Source organism: Semicossyphus pulcher, unplaced genomic scaffold (genome assembly GCF_022749685.1).
Source record: "Semicossyphus pulcher isolate SPU_LCO1_2020_fin unplaced genomic scaffold, fSemPul1.0.p SCAF_2, whole genome shotgun sequence".
NCBI classification, from domain to species: domain Eukaryota; kingdom Metazoa; phylum Chordata; class Actinopteri; order Labriformes; family Labridae; genus Semicossyphus; species Semicossyphus pulcher.
In genome coordinates, this window is record NW_027211693.1 from 34747110 (window position 1) to 34762507 (window position 15398).

Below are 15398 nucleotides of genomic sequence, written 5' to 3' on the forward strand. Positions count from 1 at the left end.
GCATTAAATTTGACACCCTGTCTCATCATATTGCTCCTTTGATTAGCCATGACAACAAAACTAAACCCTGGTGGATGCCTCTCAGCAGCTAGCTGTCGAGTCATTTTTGCAGATTGCTGGGAAACCGCTTATTATTGTTTGTTATTTAACAATATTTACCCATAAGTGTATTTATCAGCTCTGGTGAGCTTGGCACTTGTCTCCTGTAAATGTCTCATTATAAACATTGCTGGAATGCCACTTAATGCTCCATTCATCAGAAGAGTTTCCTTTTCCGCTGAACTGAAACTCACCTCGCTTGCAAAAATGAGGAGTCAAAACTCCCTAAAGGGTCTGCTAAATTGTGTCGAGGCAGTGCCGGGGTCACAAAAGATGGCCAACCCTTTTCAGAAACGGGAGGGGGGCTGAGGGTGAGAAGTGAGGTGAGGTGACGGTGGGAAAAGAAGAGGGGAAGCAGACGAAGGATGACAAATTGAGAGGGAGAGGTGAAGGAGTAAATCAATGCCTCTACCAAACCTGAATAAATGTGTATTTTCATAGAGAATGACAAGCATCGAGCAGTGTGGACCCGTAAATGATCAAGACGTCCAAATGAAGGCTGCAGCGATGGAGAGATGGAGTGAAAGAGGAAAGAAGTCAAGGCTAATGCTGCAGAGATCAGGTAGAAACAGATGCTTTAATTAGCAGGCAGAGAAATGCCCATAGCTCTGTGCGTGTGTGTGTGTGTGTGTGTGTTTGAAGGCTTTAATTAGTTGAAGAGTAAGATGAAACACAGAGGAAAATCAACAAAGTGGCATCTCTATAAAGGTTAACAACCAGCCACCTTCTCCCCGCCTCCCCTTCTTTACTCTCTGATCCTTCCTTCGTCAGAGTTCACAGCGGAGAGAAAGCTGAAATAAGGTTGAGGGAGAAGAGCCGCACAAGACAGAGTAACTCCCTTTAATCACACCAGTAGCTTAAAGTGCAATCAGCCTTATTAGCTCCAAACACTACACACACATACAGGTATTGAATTTGAATTTGTATCTCTTCGAACACACATACAAACTGCATTCTGCCCTCCAGAAACAATAGAGAGCTTTAGTTTCAAGCCCGTCTCACTGTACAGATTACAGGTAGAAGCACAGAGATTACTGTCAAACTGAAATTGAGTGTCTAGTTTCTGATGTCTTGCCTGCGGCCTGAATTACCAAAGAGTTTTTTTTTCTCTTTCTACTTCACTGCGAGGGTTGATTTAAGATTAAGGCGGGGATAAAAATGAGACTGATGGGTCAATTATGAGACAGGAGGATGTGCGAAACATTTTCGTCTGCGGAGCCTGTTGCCCAGAGACAAGAGACGAGGTGATAGGAAGTCAGAGACTTGTGTGTGTTTGTGGTTCCTGGTAGATGTGAGTCATTACACTGTGACATCACACCCAACTGTCCCTCCTGATTGGTGGTTTCATTCAATCACTCATAATTTGGCTTCCCTTCCTGTGGGTAAAAAGAAAAGCAATTTGCGATTATGTCTAATTTCTTTTTTCTCACACTTTATGCCATTTCCCTCTCAACGTCTGCAGCTCAGTGTGAAAAAAAAATCATTCAAGTGAAAAAGATGGTGGAATTCAGGTTTAATATCATATTCAGTCTTGATAACAGAAGGCTTTACCAATGCTATCAATATGGCTCTAGGCACGGCTGTAGACTGTGAGAAGTGGACGTAGCCTCTTTGCTTCAGAGTAAAACTAATGCAGAACTTCCTTCCGCTGCATTCTAATGCTCAGCAGGGGTCGACTCCACGGTTTGCTAAAAATGATGACCAATAGTATGGGAGCAGATGAGAAAATAACCCTATTTTTCAGTTGATTTATTATCTCAGTAAACAGCTGCCCAATGTGTGTGTTGTCTCAGCCGAGGTTTTCAAGTCGTAGGCAATACTGCCTGCTGACTATAAGGTCAATTAGGGTCCTAACAAGAGTAAAATAGATGAAAAAGTACAATCTGCTACTTATAATTAGCAAGTCACTACCATGGTGAGGTCATAGACTGTATAAATAATGGACGAAACCACCGTGACGTCACCCATTTGTATCATGACTGCGAAAATGAAGCCAAAATATGGCCGTCGACATGTTGGTCTACCGGAGCCTGAAGTGACCAAATTTGGATGAGAGGGTGCTGCAGCAGAAAAGCGAGTGGTTGGGAAACGCCAAGTTATCAAAGATAAACAGTCTGTGTCGCTGGCTGATCCATCAGCTGGTGAATTAGAAAGTTTAACTTTGAGGAGATTCTGTTTGTGGTGGTGAATACTGCAGGTATTTAGTTGTACTAAAGAAGTAGTGGACTCGCCACTTGCTCGCTTGGTGAGATAGCGACAGGTGAAAGATACCGGGTAATGTAAAATAACCAATCGAAAAGCCAATAACTCCTGGCAGGCACACTGAACAGGCTAACAAGCAGCTAAAGCGAGCACAGTATACCTGCTACTTAGTGCTAAAATATATCAATACAATAACACTAACATTTAACTCACCCAAAAGCTGGAGCTCAGACTTCTTGCACAGCCATAAAGTTCCATAAATCCCACAGAGAGAGAGGGACAGATTATTTGTCCAAACTTTGCATGAAAAAATCCCCAAAAGTCTCCAACAACACAAACAGGTGAAGTTAAGCTCAGTGTCTGTGTGTCTGTGTTGACGTCTAGCAGACAGCCAGCAGGATCCACCTGTGATCCGGCCCCTATAATTTAAGGCTTAATATAATTTAAAAAATTATAATAATTATAATAATATAATTTATATAAAAAAATTCAAGTTATTTATAACAAACCCGTTTTTAGTGCCAGACTGTAAACATGTTTATTTTTGCTGTTAAAAAAAATGGCATTTTCCCATCTGCTGTAATGTTATTTCTTGTTTTCTGGAGCCTCAAGTGGACACTTGAGGAAATGCAGTTTTGGCTTCATTTTTCAACACTGGAGGTTGCCGCTTGGGTGAGGTCTCAACCAGGACAGAGACGTAGCAATGCATACCCGTCCTGGTTCAAATGTGGTCACATCTAGCTCCAAAACAGCTAAATGACGACAGCCACAATTCCAAACTTAAAGTTTCCAAATGTAATCCATAAACCAATGGGCGTCACCGTGCCAATGGCTATTTCTCATAGACAGTTAATGGGCATGGCAATGTCAGTCAGCTAGCATGTTTATGTTGGGAGTTAAAAATATCATTACAAGCGTTCAAATGCTTGCCATTTTTAGTAGTCATTGCAGCCGCTCCATGAATACACATTTTCTTCTTTAGATTATTGCAACCTAAGATGCCTGTTGTTTTAAATAGTTGAGATGAAAGTTGCAAAGTTTTGTTGCATTTTTTTCCCAATAAATTGCTGACAAAAAAAGTTGCTGTGGTGAGGGCTCTTCGGGATGACAACAGTTCTGACTATTCGATACAGACAAAGCACGTGGGAGGTCCTCCTCAGAGCAGCAACATCTTTTTGAGCTACAAATCATTCTAAGCAGGAAGCAAAATATTTTTATTAAAGAATTAACTATTCTTATTCTTAGCTGCTGAGAATGTGGATACATTTCAGTAACAATGATGAACTTTGTGTTTAAGGGGAGAATCACTGGGATAATTCACTCACTGTATAATGATGAATTAGCAAAAACAGCAGAGTAATGATAAAGGCTGTAGTAATCGTAATTGTAACAGTTGAAGTCAACAGGTCTACTATTAGCATTAGCAGCAACAATAATGATACTATGGGGAAGGCTGATGTTAGTAGTTGTAGCAGTCGAGCAGGTCCACAGCAGCAGGTGGTCTGCAGCAACGATCCCCAGGAACCTCTCTGTCTCTCTGTCTGTCTCTCTCTCTGTCTGTCTCTCTGTCCCTCTCTCTGTCTGTCTCTTTCTGTCTCTCTCTCTCTCTGTCCCTCTCTCTGTCTGTCTCTCTCTATCTCTGTCCCTCTCTCTGTCTGTCTCTTTCTGTCTCTCTCTCTCTGTCTCTCTCTCTGTCTGTCTCTTTCTGTATCTCTCTCTCTCTGTGTCCCTCTCTCTGTGATGTCAGCTTGAGCATTTTCTCCTATCTGTATTCTTCGATGCTATTTTTCTGTTTTATTGTTATTGACGTTTCCCAGCAGAGTAAAAATCCATTCGGAAACACTTTACACACCACGGTGGATGTTATAGAAAACAAACATGAATGGTTCGCTATGTAATTTATTTAAGTGCAATTGCCAGCTGTATGTATGTAATAATTTATTTATCACTATCATTTCATCTATACACAGTGTAAGAAGGACTGAGGCGTGTGTGTGTGTGTGTGTGTGTGTGTGTGTGTGTGTGTCTTACTTGGCCTGCGAGGGTAAGTGTGTGGATTTTACTGCTATTTTATAGTCCATTACAAGCACATTACTGCAGCCTTATGGCCCATTCTCTTCTGTTTATTCTGTATCTCTTTATGGCGTTAAGTAGCTAAATAATGACAGCAGAAGGGGCATCAGTATTAGCAGTGCTGCAGCACACTCAAAGACACAGGCCGGCAGTTTTAGGCAAGGGAGACAGCCAGCACTTGAGTTTCGTTCCCACCCAACTGTCAAGCTGTCCAACCTCAAACTTTTGAAATGTCTGAATTAGGTTTGTTTCCACCCATTTGCTAGATGCAGATAAATAAGCTGTCTGAAATAAGGTACAGCTGACTGAAAACAGAAAAGTCCTGTAAGAATTTGCTTAGTATTGGTCAAGTTGTTTTTATTCCCTTTGACAGCTTGTGTTGCTCATATTTCATGCTGTCAAAAGATGAGAAGAACACTTTTAATGCACCATTTGTTGGACACTTTGTTGCACACTGTATTGGCTTTGCATCTAAGATGGAAACTAAACATGGAGAACCACAACCTGGACCATTTTCCACCTGCAGAGAAATATGTAAATATGGAAGAAAAGAAAGGCCAGAGTAATTGAATCTCCATGAGGAAACATTCACGTGATAGGTTGGCTTTCAGCCTTGTAATGTCACTGTGTCAGTGTTCCCTCTTCATTGACACTCCAGCCTTGGCCTCTTTCACTGGCAGGCACACACCGGAAAACGTATCGTCTCATTCAGAACTGATCTATGTCGGAAGTTCTCAGGCCTAGTACACTACACCGTTTTCGTTTCCAAACTCAAAACATTTGCTGCTTTCAGTCTCAGTCCAGACTACTGAGGCATTCCTGAAACTTGACTGGAAGGCCGGGAAGAACCTGTGCATGTCGGGATAATTTTATCAATGCAATAATGACGAGATTGTATCAAGCAATAACAAGAAAAAAAAACTGCACACGGATGAAGCCCCAGCTAGCCATCAGCTACCAACAGATTCATTTGGTGGTGACTGTGAGGTTAGTTAGCATGACGGCTGAGAAAGGAGAAAAGAGCGAGGAGATGAGGGTGATTAAAACCGTGTAGTCAAAGATTCTAGAGGACCACAGTCATCAGCACCACTTCAGCTTCTGCCTTCAGGCAAAAGGTGCAGAATGTGCAGAATCCCCTGTGCGAGAGAAATATGTATAAATAATCGTTGTCCCAGATGATATAAAACATGTTAATCAGTGAGGACACTTTAAAGCCAGTCTGCTACCTCACACTGCACATAGCACTTTACTATTATTGAACAGCCCTTTAATATTTACCATTAAGAACCTGGTGCCTCCTGTTATGTAGCTCTATTGAATCTGTTTTGATTATGTTTTTTTAATTATTATTTTGTGTTTAAAGCGTTTTGAGTGCTTTTAAATGTGCCACCTTGTGTAGATGTGTTACCTTGTGTTTGTTTGTTGTATATTTGCACACACAAGTCAAAGACAGTTTCTGCCTTTTGCATGCAAAAAAAAAAGAGAATACAATAAAGCCTTTTCTATTTTATTCTATTCTTCTAAAGAAAAGCATTTCTGCTATTTGGACTTGTTTTCTCAGGAGAGATGACTTGTACACAAACAGGTGCTGAATAAAATATGCAGAACAGCAGCGAGACAAAGGAGCTGTAATGCTGTTGCTAATGTTGCTTCCTAAATGTATGTTTATCTACCGCACTTCATATTTTCAACACAGTACTGAACTACATTATCACATATTGCAGTTTTCTCTGATATCGCAAAGTGCAAATCCTGTTTCATAGATGCTCATGTAAAATAGACCTGTTAGACAGGTAGGATGTGGCTGTTAGAATCGCAGGTCTCAAGGTGTTGGACAGGAAACCTGTGCTTTGTTTACATATATATATATATATATATGACATACGTTGACGGGACGTGTTGTTTCAGGTGCAGCTGAGACAATGTTAAATTGCCATTGCTATCTGCCCGGTCTCAAGGTCCGAGTATATTGCATTAATGATGTTCAAACCTAAACACACCTTAAATTTATTCAGATGAGCGCAATCTGCCCTTGATGTGCGTCTGCAAGCAATTATCCTTGTGACAAAGGTGGCTATGCGCCAAGATCACAGTGGCAGTTCAATGTCAGAGAGAAAGGGAAAAGCTCAAAGTCTGTACCCACGAGGTGTAGCGGTATTCCACTAAACTTACACCAAGGAATCAAAACATGGAGGAATTCACCTGGGATTTAATATCACCGTCTGTCAGTGCTGTGTGTGTGTTCAAACACACACCTTCCAGAACTGTTCTTTGCCTGGAGGCCATCTTTGAATAATTATCATTGTTATCTTTTTATTTTAATGTTTTTTTTTTATCATTACTAATCAGACCTATAATTACGCTTTAGGCCTTAATGTTCCAAAAAATCCTGTCTTCTGTGTTCACTTGTTTCATTTTGTAAGCTGGGGTGAGTTTGTCTTAAAATAAAACATATTTAATGTGACAACCTTTAAAATCAACCAGTGCCCGGCTCTTCACAGACTGAGGTCACCCAAAATCTAAAGTACACCCTGCTATTCCACCCGCCTCGGTGCCAGGCCAAAAATTGGACATCACTCCCCCTCAGAGCCCGTGGCTGTGTATTATGAAGAGATGACCAACTCATCTATGTCAAAGAGGAAAAACAAATGTCTACACAGAAAAAATATGCTTCCAGTTAAAGGGTTTAACAACAGAACTGAGGGGCATGCATCAAGAACTTAGGCCAATAGCCAGTAGCTCCTGTCAGCTAGTCAGTGCTCAGTCAGGCTTGAACAGAAAACCCTCAGGCTGGAGATCCCAAAAGCAGGTCAGCCACGGGGAAATCATGGGGGTGATGGGTCAAATCGCTGCTACGCTTTAGGACAATGTCTCGGCTGTGAGGGTTAAGAGTCAACTCAAGCCACAGGTGTTGTCATGAGAGTGCCACTTCAATCCAAACTCCCTGAAAGCAAATAACAGAGAGAGGACATTTTTAAGAAAAGAGATACAAGATAAAAAAGGCTGTTTTTGCTGTTTATATGAGCCTTAGGTATCATCAATATTTGAGTTCATGCTTTTCTGTTGAAGTGTGTCACTGTAAGCAAAAACCTCAGGAGACTTATATATTATATTATAAAATTATTTTAATAATGATGTAAATCTGCATGATTCATTATCAGTAAAGTGTAGGAACTACACATCCCTGGTCACAATAAGAGCCTTTTAGTTCATTATATGGAAGGTCTCTGCTGCAGCAGTAACGCATTGCACCAGGTTGGTGCCTCATAATCTATTTTAGCAAAGCAGGAAGGCGACAACAGGAACGCGTCACACGTCACTTGTGCAGTTTATCTCGGTCCATCATAGAATTCCCAGAATGTCTGATAAAGAGTGGGCGGTGAAGAGGGCCGACAGCTTGGGAGAAGTTCTGGTGTGTGAGAAAAAGTCCAGGTCCAGCACAGAGTAAAATGAAAGAGGGTTACTCTGGTCCTGGTGGAGCAGACGCAGAAACGAGAGGATCTACACAGTTGCAATTTATGTTGTAAACATCAGCATTATCTCCCGTATCTTTTGTGCACTGTAGGACTTCACAATGTAATACTGCATGATTTGTTAACACCAGCTGACACACATGCAAGAATGTGAATAAGGGGAGTCCTGGACTTTATTCTTTTTACTCCAGGCCCTGACCAAGAAAACGTGCCAGCATCAGTGGTACAGGTACTCTTGCATTAATAAACATCGAATCATCGCCCCAAAAAGTCAGATAGACAGAGGCATTCCCCGTTAAACACAGGAACCTCTTCAGTTCTCGCCGTCTCTCCTACCTGCTGCTGCTCTCGTCCTCACTTGTCCTATGATGCCGATCTCCTCTTCCTAGAAGGAGACTTTATGCACCCGTGTCGAAAAATGCTAGAACACAGGTCTTTCAGCTGTTGTCGGCTCAGCTCTAGAGGAGGAGTGCCAAGCTGCAGAGGGCGGGGCAGTTTTAGCACTTTTATTGTTATACACCAATATACCAAGGAAACCTGAAAGTGAAATTGGCTGTAAACCTGATTCTGTTCTGTGCTTACTAGTGCGATAGAGTTAGTGATCTTCTATTTTCATGAGAGAAATTAAGCTTATATTTTCTTTTCTTGTGAAGCACTGTGTTGAAAGGTTTATAGTAATAATTCTAATGATAATGTCAAAGTCATATACAGACTGCTTTTACAGATAAGTTTATTTTTTAGGTCACACAAAAGTTGAAGTGTTGCTGAGACACTTTAAGGTCAACACGGGCTAACTGGAAATACAGCATCTTATTGGCTTGTCAGACATGCCCGCCCTAGTCTGCTTGAAGTGAGGCAGGAGGCTCCCCTTCTCTGGTTCAGAGTCAATTTCATGCTCCTTAAAATGCAGACTGGCTCTCATGGCTATGTTGTGAATGATGCAGCACCTGACTTTAATCTAACGTACTTTGGGTTACTATGCAGTGTTGCTTCACCGTTACAATCCAGGCATCTAAATCTGCTTCTAAGAATGCCAAATACGCGCTTACCCACATTGTGTGACTTTTTGTGTGCCCTGTTGTGAACAGCTGCCTTATTATTTGTAGGATTGTGCACTGCAGTCATCATCCATGGTTGCAGCTGGTTCCCCTTTCACCTAGGATTAGAAAAGTGCTGTCTCTGGCTCCTGGGGGTAAACTATGAAGCAAGAATTGCTGTTATTGAGGTAAACGGGGTAGATCATCATGGTAAATATACATGGTATATTTATTTTTATTTGCTCTATAGGCCCGTTTGATACGGCTAAGGCTGAAAAAAACCCTCATAAATACATCTGTGCAATGTGTTAATTTAATGTAATACACGTGGGTCATTAAAGTCAGTATATGGTGCTCTAATGATGGAGCAGTGATATTCACTTGAATATTTACACTACATATAACATACAACATATACGTATCACATATTTTTACACTGTACACGGGCTTGCTGGGAGAGGGAGCGAAAAGGAGAGAGAGAGAGAGAGAAAAACTGTTGAAGAGGAGAACTGGTCATTTGATGATGAAGCAGACATAGCTCTGCATAACTCTCAGGTTTATCAGTGAAGTGTCTCTGTTCAGAGGGACAGACCGACAGCTGTCTCATATAAACGAGTCCTCCGCAGGTTGAACTGCATTCATAGATTACAGTATAATATTTCATTTTTTGACATAACTATTGGAAGGAACAATTCAGTGGTAGCTGGAAATCAGTCGTGCAGTGATGTTGATAGGTTTTTAATGTAGTGAACCTCCAGATATATTCATGTATGTTGAAAATATATCTGAAATTAAAAGAAAAACAACTGTCAAATTTGCATGACATACAACATTCAAATAAAATAATGTTTCTGTTGCAAAACAATTACAACAAAAATAAAATCCTTATAGGAACAAAAATTGAGGACATTTTCTTCACACAGTGCTGGGGCAGAAAAAAATCACTGAGCAAACCAGCTCATTTGACATACCTACTGTTTATAGTAATGAAAGGCTTAATGAGCAGGATTTAAAATATTCCCTCGTCATTATCATTCACAATCCAGAAGAAGTGTGAGCTGGTGTCTGTGTTTCTATTCTTCTTATTATTCTGCTGTTTGGGACGTTTCATCGCCGGTCAGCGGTCTGGAGCTCAGCCGACAGTCCGCAGGTCAGGACTAAATACAAATCATGGCTGTCTCTCTGCTCTGCTCTCACTAGTGTTACTTTTGCATCTTTATGTGATGTGAAAGGGACTTCCTATGTCATTATCCCTGTCATCATCTCTGTCATCATCTCTGTCATCATCTCAGTCATCATCTCAGTCATCATCTGTCATCATCTCAGTCATCATCACTGTCATCATCCCTGTCATCATCCCTGTCATCATCTCTGTCATCATCTCAGTCATCATCTCAGTCATCATCTCTGTCATCAACTATGTCATCATCACTGTCATCATCCCTGTCATCATCTATGTCATCATCACTGTCATCATCACTGTCATCATGCTTGCCATCATCCCTGTCATCATCCCTGTCCTCATTTATGTCATCATCACTGTCATCATCACTGTCATAATCACTGTCATCATCCCTGTCATCATCCCTGTCATCATCCCTGTCATCATTTATGTCGTCATCACTGTCATCATCACTGTCACCATCCCTGTCGTCATCACTGTCATCATCCCTGTCGTCATTTATGTCCTCATCCCTATCATCATCCCTGTCGTCCTCACTGTCATCATCACTGTCATCATCCCTGTCATCATCACTGTCATCATCCCTGTCATCATTTATGTCATCATCCCTGTCGTCATCACTGTTATCATCACTGTCATCATCCCTGTCATCATCCCTGTCATCATTTATGTCATCATCTACGTCATCATTTATGTCATCATCCCTGTCAATTATGTAACTCAGTTAATATCTCCTTGATTTACTTAATAATTTCACATGAAAAAGGAAAGTACAGACAAGGCCACCACAATAAAACAGGACATTGGGGATGCAGCCATGAACTGAGTATAACACGGAAATGTAACTAACCAAAATATATTTAATCCGATATTGCTGATGTTTCTGTTGTGAATAAATAAAAGATTAACTTTAGGCTGTCTCTGACTAATGGTATAAAATATTCGAAAATTTTCCAGTGTCTGTCCGACCGAATTTCAACTAAACACACGATTACAAGTGAATTTAAACACAATGTTACGGAGAGAAATACTTTCCGTCATTTCTCTACATGTTGTGACAAATTAATGAAGCCGTTTAATGAAGCTTTATCAAAAGTTAGCGTTAAATTGGCTTCACCAGTGCTGTTAGCTTATCAACAGCTTTACTACCAGGGTATACTGTCCTCCGCTGCTTTATCAGCAGCCCGGCTATGGGCCCATCACAAAACGGAGAGGAGAGAAAATAGACAGAGTTTCAGTGCGTTATGTTTGTTTTTAAATGAGCGAAACCATAATTGTGCGTTTGTCCGTGTAAACGGACACTAATCTACACTAATCTAACTTCCTGTAATTTATCACGTAAACTACTACACAAGCCGCGGCATTGGCTGGCTGCCCCCAGTGACGTTTTCATAGCACATGCCGTGCATCATAACAGAGACCCAACTAATCGATGATGAAATTTGTTGCCAACTATTTTAATCATCGATTTTAATCGATTAATTGTTGCAGCCCTGTCATCATCACTGTCATCATCATCCCTGTCATCATCTCTGTATATAGATAAATACCCACACACACAGAGAGAGAGAGAGAGAGAGAGAGAGAGAGAGAACAAGCAAGTTGTCATTGTTCCTTTTAGTCAGGTAAAGGTAAAGGTAAATACAAATAGAAATAACAATAGATACAAAAAAATATAAAATAAAATAAGAGGTCTATACAACTGATACACAATATAAAAAGAGACAATCTAAAGTGACAGTTATGGGATATGGTGACATGTATGGTTAATAGCAGCAGCATTTAGCAGTATGATATGAGGTATAAGGTATAAGCCTTCAATACTTTAAACAGGTGAGCTAAATTAACCTTCTCCCCGTACAGTTATCATGAAGAGAGAAATAAGCTATAGAGACCCAAACTGTTTTTTGTACCAGGCTGTAAACATGTTTATTTCTGCTGTTTAGTTTAACATGGGGCTCTAGGGACGGACTCACTGCTGGAGACAGAACTGCAGTTTTTGGCACTTCCACGTTGGCTTTATTTCTCATCCTAAGCTAACACTATTTATTGTATTGGATGTCCTGTCTGTCTGTAACTCTGTGTTGTTGCTTCAGTTCTCTCTCGAGAATGAGACCATGTGTCGCAGTGAGACTACCTAAATAAAGGCTAAAAAAAATGACCTCATTACTGATTAATGATTTTCACCTAAGTCAGAGTCATAGATTTTTATTGCCACTTTTAGTTGTTTTACAATGAAGACAACAACTCCCATGATCCCACACTCAAGAAAGTGCTGGGTTGATTGTGGTCAACTCTGGGCTGTTTGGGCAACTGTCCTGGTTCAACTTATCAGCTTGCTGCGATCATGTACTGCAGGATAGAGGGACATCATGTCGAATGGTTACTGGTGCAACACACTATACGTTCTCACAACACCCAGACTAATCACATGTTACTCTTTCAGAAATGATATCCATTTAAGTATTTCATCACTTTCAGCTACAGTCACTTATCAATATGATCGCCTCAGGGAACTGATCTCCTCTGCAGTCACCACCACCAAAAGCAGTAAATGAAATCATGTGTCATAAAAACATGTGTGCTTAACCACTTAAAAGTGATACACAGCTGGAAAACAGCCACAGTGTGCAGCCTACAGCCTCATGGTGATTCATTGAAAGATTTACCTTGGGGCTAATTTCAACGTCCGCCTTTTTCTTTGCATGTGTAGCAGCCTCAGCTGATGGGATGGAAAGAATGCTCGACAGCTGACAGGACACGGCTACTGTGTTCAAGGTTAGAAGGTTATTTTTGGTGTAAAAACTATCCAATCATTCACACAATTAAAACACTTCTCAAACAAGTCATTATGTAATGCACATGCAATGAACCCACCCAGGCTGTTTCCTGTTGATTTTAAATGGAGCAGCTCCAGGTGTTGTCTGTTTGTCATTGTGAAGCATCTGTTCAACAAACAAGAAACAAAGGGAAGAGCAGCTACACTCTGCCTGGCCTGGGTGCGATCCATCAACACGCATCATGAACTGTGTGTGTATGTGCGTGTATTTCCCGGTGATGGTGGAGGGGTTGTGTGCTTCAGAAGTGATTAGGGAGTGTTTTCAGCTCTCAGACATGTCATGAAGGAGAGAAGTCAAATGACGCTTCTTAACACCCACACACACTCGGCGCAGCCCAGCACAGTTTGACCCTAGTCTGTTGTCATCAGGGTAGCTTGCTAATTAAGAACGGTTTCTCTCAAAGTGACACACTCACACCCCAGCACAATGACAGCTTGTCGCTTGTCTCCCTACTCAAGAGTCTCGTGAGAGACCTGTGGATGTATATATGTGTATGTGTGTGTGTGTGTGTGTGTGTGTGTGTGTGTGTGTGTCGGAGCACTGTTGTGTGACAATTTCTGTACCTCTGTCAAAGACCTGTCTCCTGCTGTGAGGTGCTGTAGAGGTGATTTGTCTCCCTCAACTCTGCTCTGTGGGACAAAGTGTGTGGGTGTGTGTGTGTATATTTAGACTGTATATCCATGTAGTGTAAGACAAACTCTCTTTAATTTTCTTCTAGAATACAAAAATACTAAAAATTATTTAGTGCTGTTCTCGGTAGCAAGCTGTATAAGCATAGGGGTCTAACGAATAGTTGTAATTTTACTGAAAAGACAATGAAACCCAGAGGGACATCGAGCCGTGTGTCATGGTTAAACAACACTTGATAAAGCGGATAGAGCAAGTACTGATGTTAGCTATTGTTTAAGTGGTGAAAACATTTTTTTGCGATCAAATTTTTACTTTATTGACATTTGCATACACACATTTGCATATCACTGATAAAAACACAAGTGAGGTAATCACACTTTTACAGGAAGTAGTACAATACACAACTTACAGTATGCCTTTCAAAGTCAAAGCTCTATAATGACAAAAATAAAAACAATATGTGAAAATGATGTTTCACGCTCCCTAAACCACTCTAACACAATTTGAGCCCGATGAATCGTGGCACTGTCATCTTGGAATATGCCTTTGGAATATGTCTGTGCCATCTGAAGAAAAATCTATTGATGGATAAACCTGGTCATTCAGGTCGTCAGCTGACCTCATTTTTTGGCCACATAACGTTGCAGAACATAGACCTGAAGCAACCCCAGATCATAACACTGCCCCCACAGGCGTGTACAGTATGGCACTAGGCATGATGGGTGCGTCACTTCATCCGCCTCTCTCTCTCTCTACCCTGATGCACCCATCACTCTGGAACAGGGTCAATCTGGACTCATCAGACCACATGACCTTTTTCCATCGCTCCAGAGTCCAATCTTTATGCTCCTGAGCAAATTGAAGCCTTTTCTTCTGATCAGCGTCACTGATGAGTGGTTTTCTCAAGGCTACATAGCTGTTTAGTCCCAATCCCTTCAGTTCTCTTCACATTGTGCTTGTGGAAATGCTCTGACTTTCACTATGAAACATAGCCATGAGTTCTGTTGATTTTTTACCATTTGATTTCACCAAACGTTTAAGTGATCTCTGATCATGATCATTCAAGATTTTTTTCCGACCACATTTCTTCCTTAAAGATGATGGCTCACCTCTAACCTTCCAGGTTTTAATAATACGTTGGAAGTTCTTAACTCTGAAACAGAGTCACATCTTTTCCACGATCAAAAAGGTGTGTCTTCCAACATGGTTGTTTAAGAAATGAGAAGCTACTCACTGCATCAGTTAGGGTTAAATAACTTGTTGCCAGCTGAAATATATCAATCACTGCAGTCATTTTCCAATAAAAGGCTCTTACCTGTTTGCTTAGTTAAATCCAGGTGGTGACTTTTTTTTGGCCAGGCTATTTGGTACAGACTTTCATGTACCCCTCAGAAACTATCTTTATAACTTTGGTTATCCCTGAACATTTCAAAATATGCCACTAATTTGGTCATGTCACGGTAGGAAAGAGTCAGCAGTATGCATGCTGGCTCACTGTCACTGTGCCATGACTTACTGGGACACTTGAACAGAAATGACCCATTTTACATGTTTCTATCACAAACATATTTGCAAAGCCAAATATCTGCTTTGGAAAACACCTACTAATGAATGTTTAATGTACTACTTCACTAGTTCACTGCCGGAAACTCCTCTTGTGCATCTATTAATGTTTTATTAAATCATCATCATTATTTTTTATAAATTACAATCTATCCTTTTTACAGTGAACCTTCTGTAAAAAAATGAGCAAATTCCATGTGCCAATGAAGATTGAGATGTGGTATGCACGAGCTAGTACGGGGACCTTGAGTTCAATTATTTTTTCTTTTCATTTATTTGTTTGGAATTTAGAAATGTT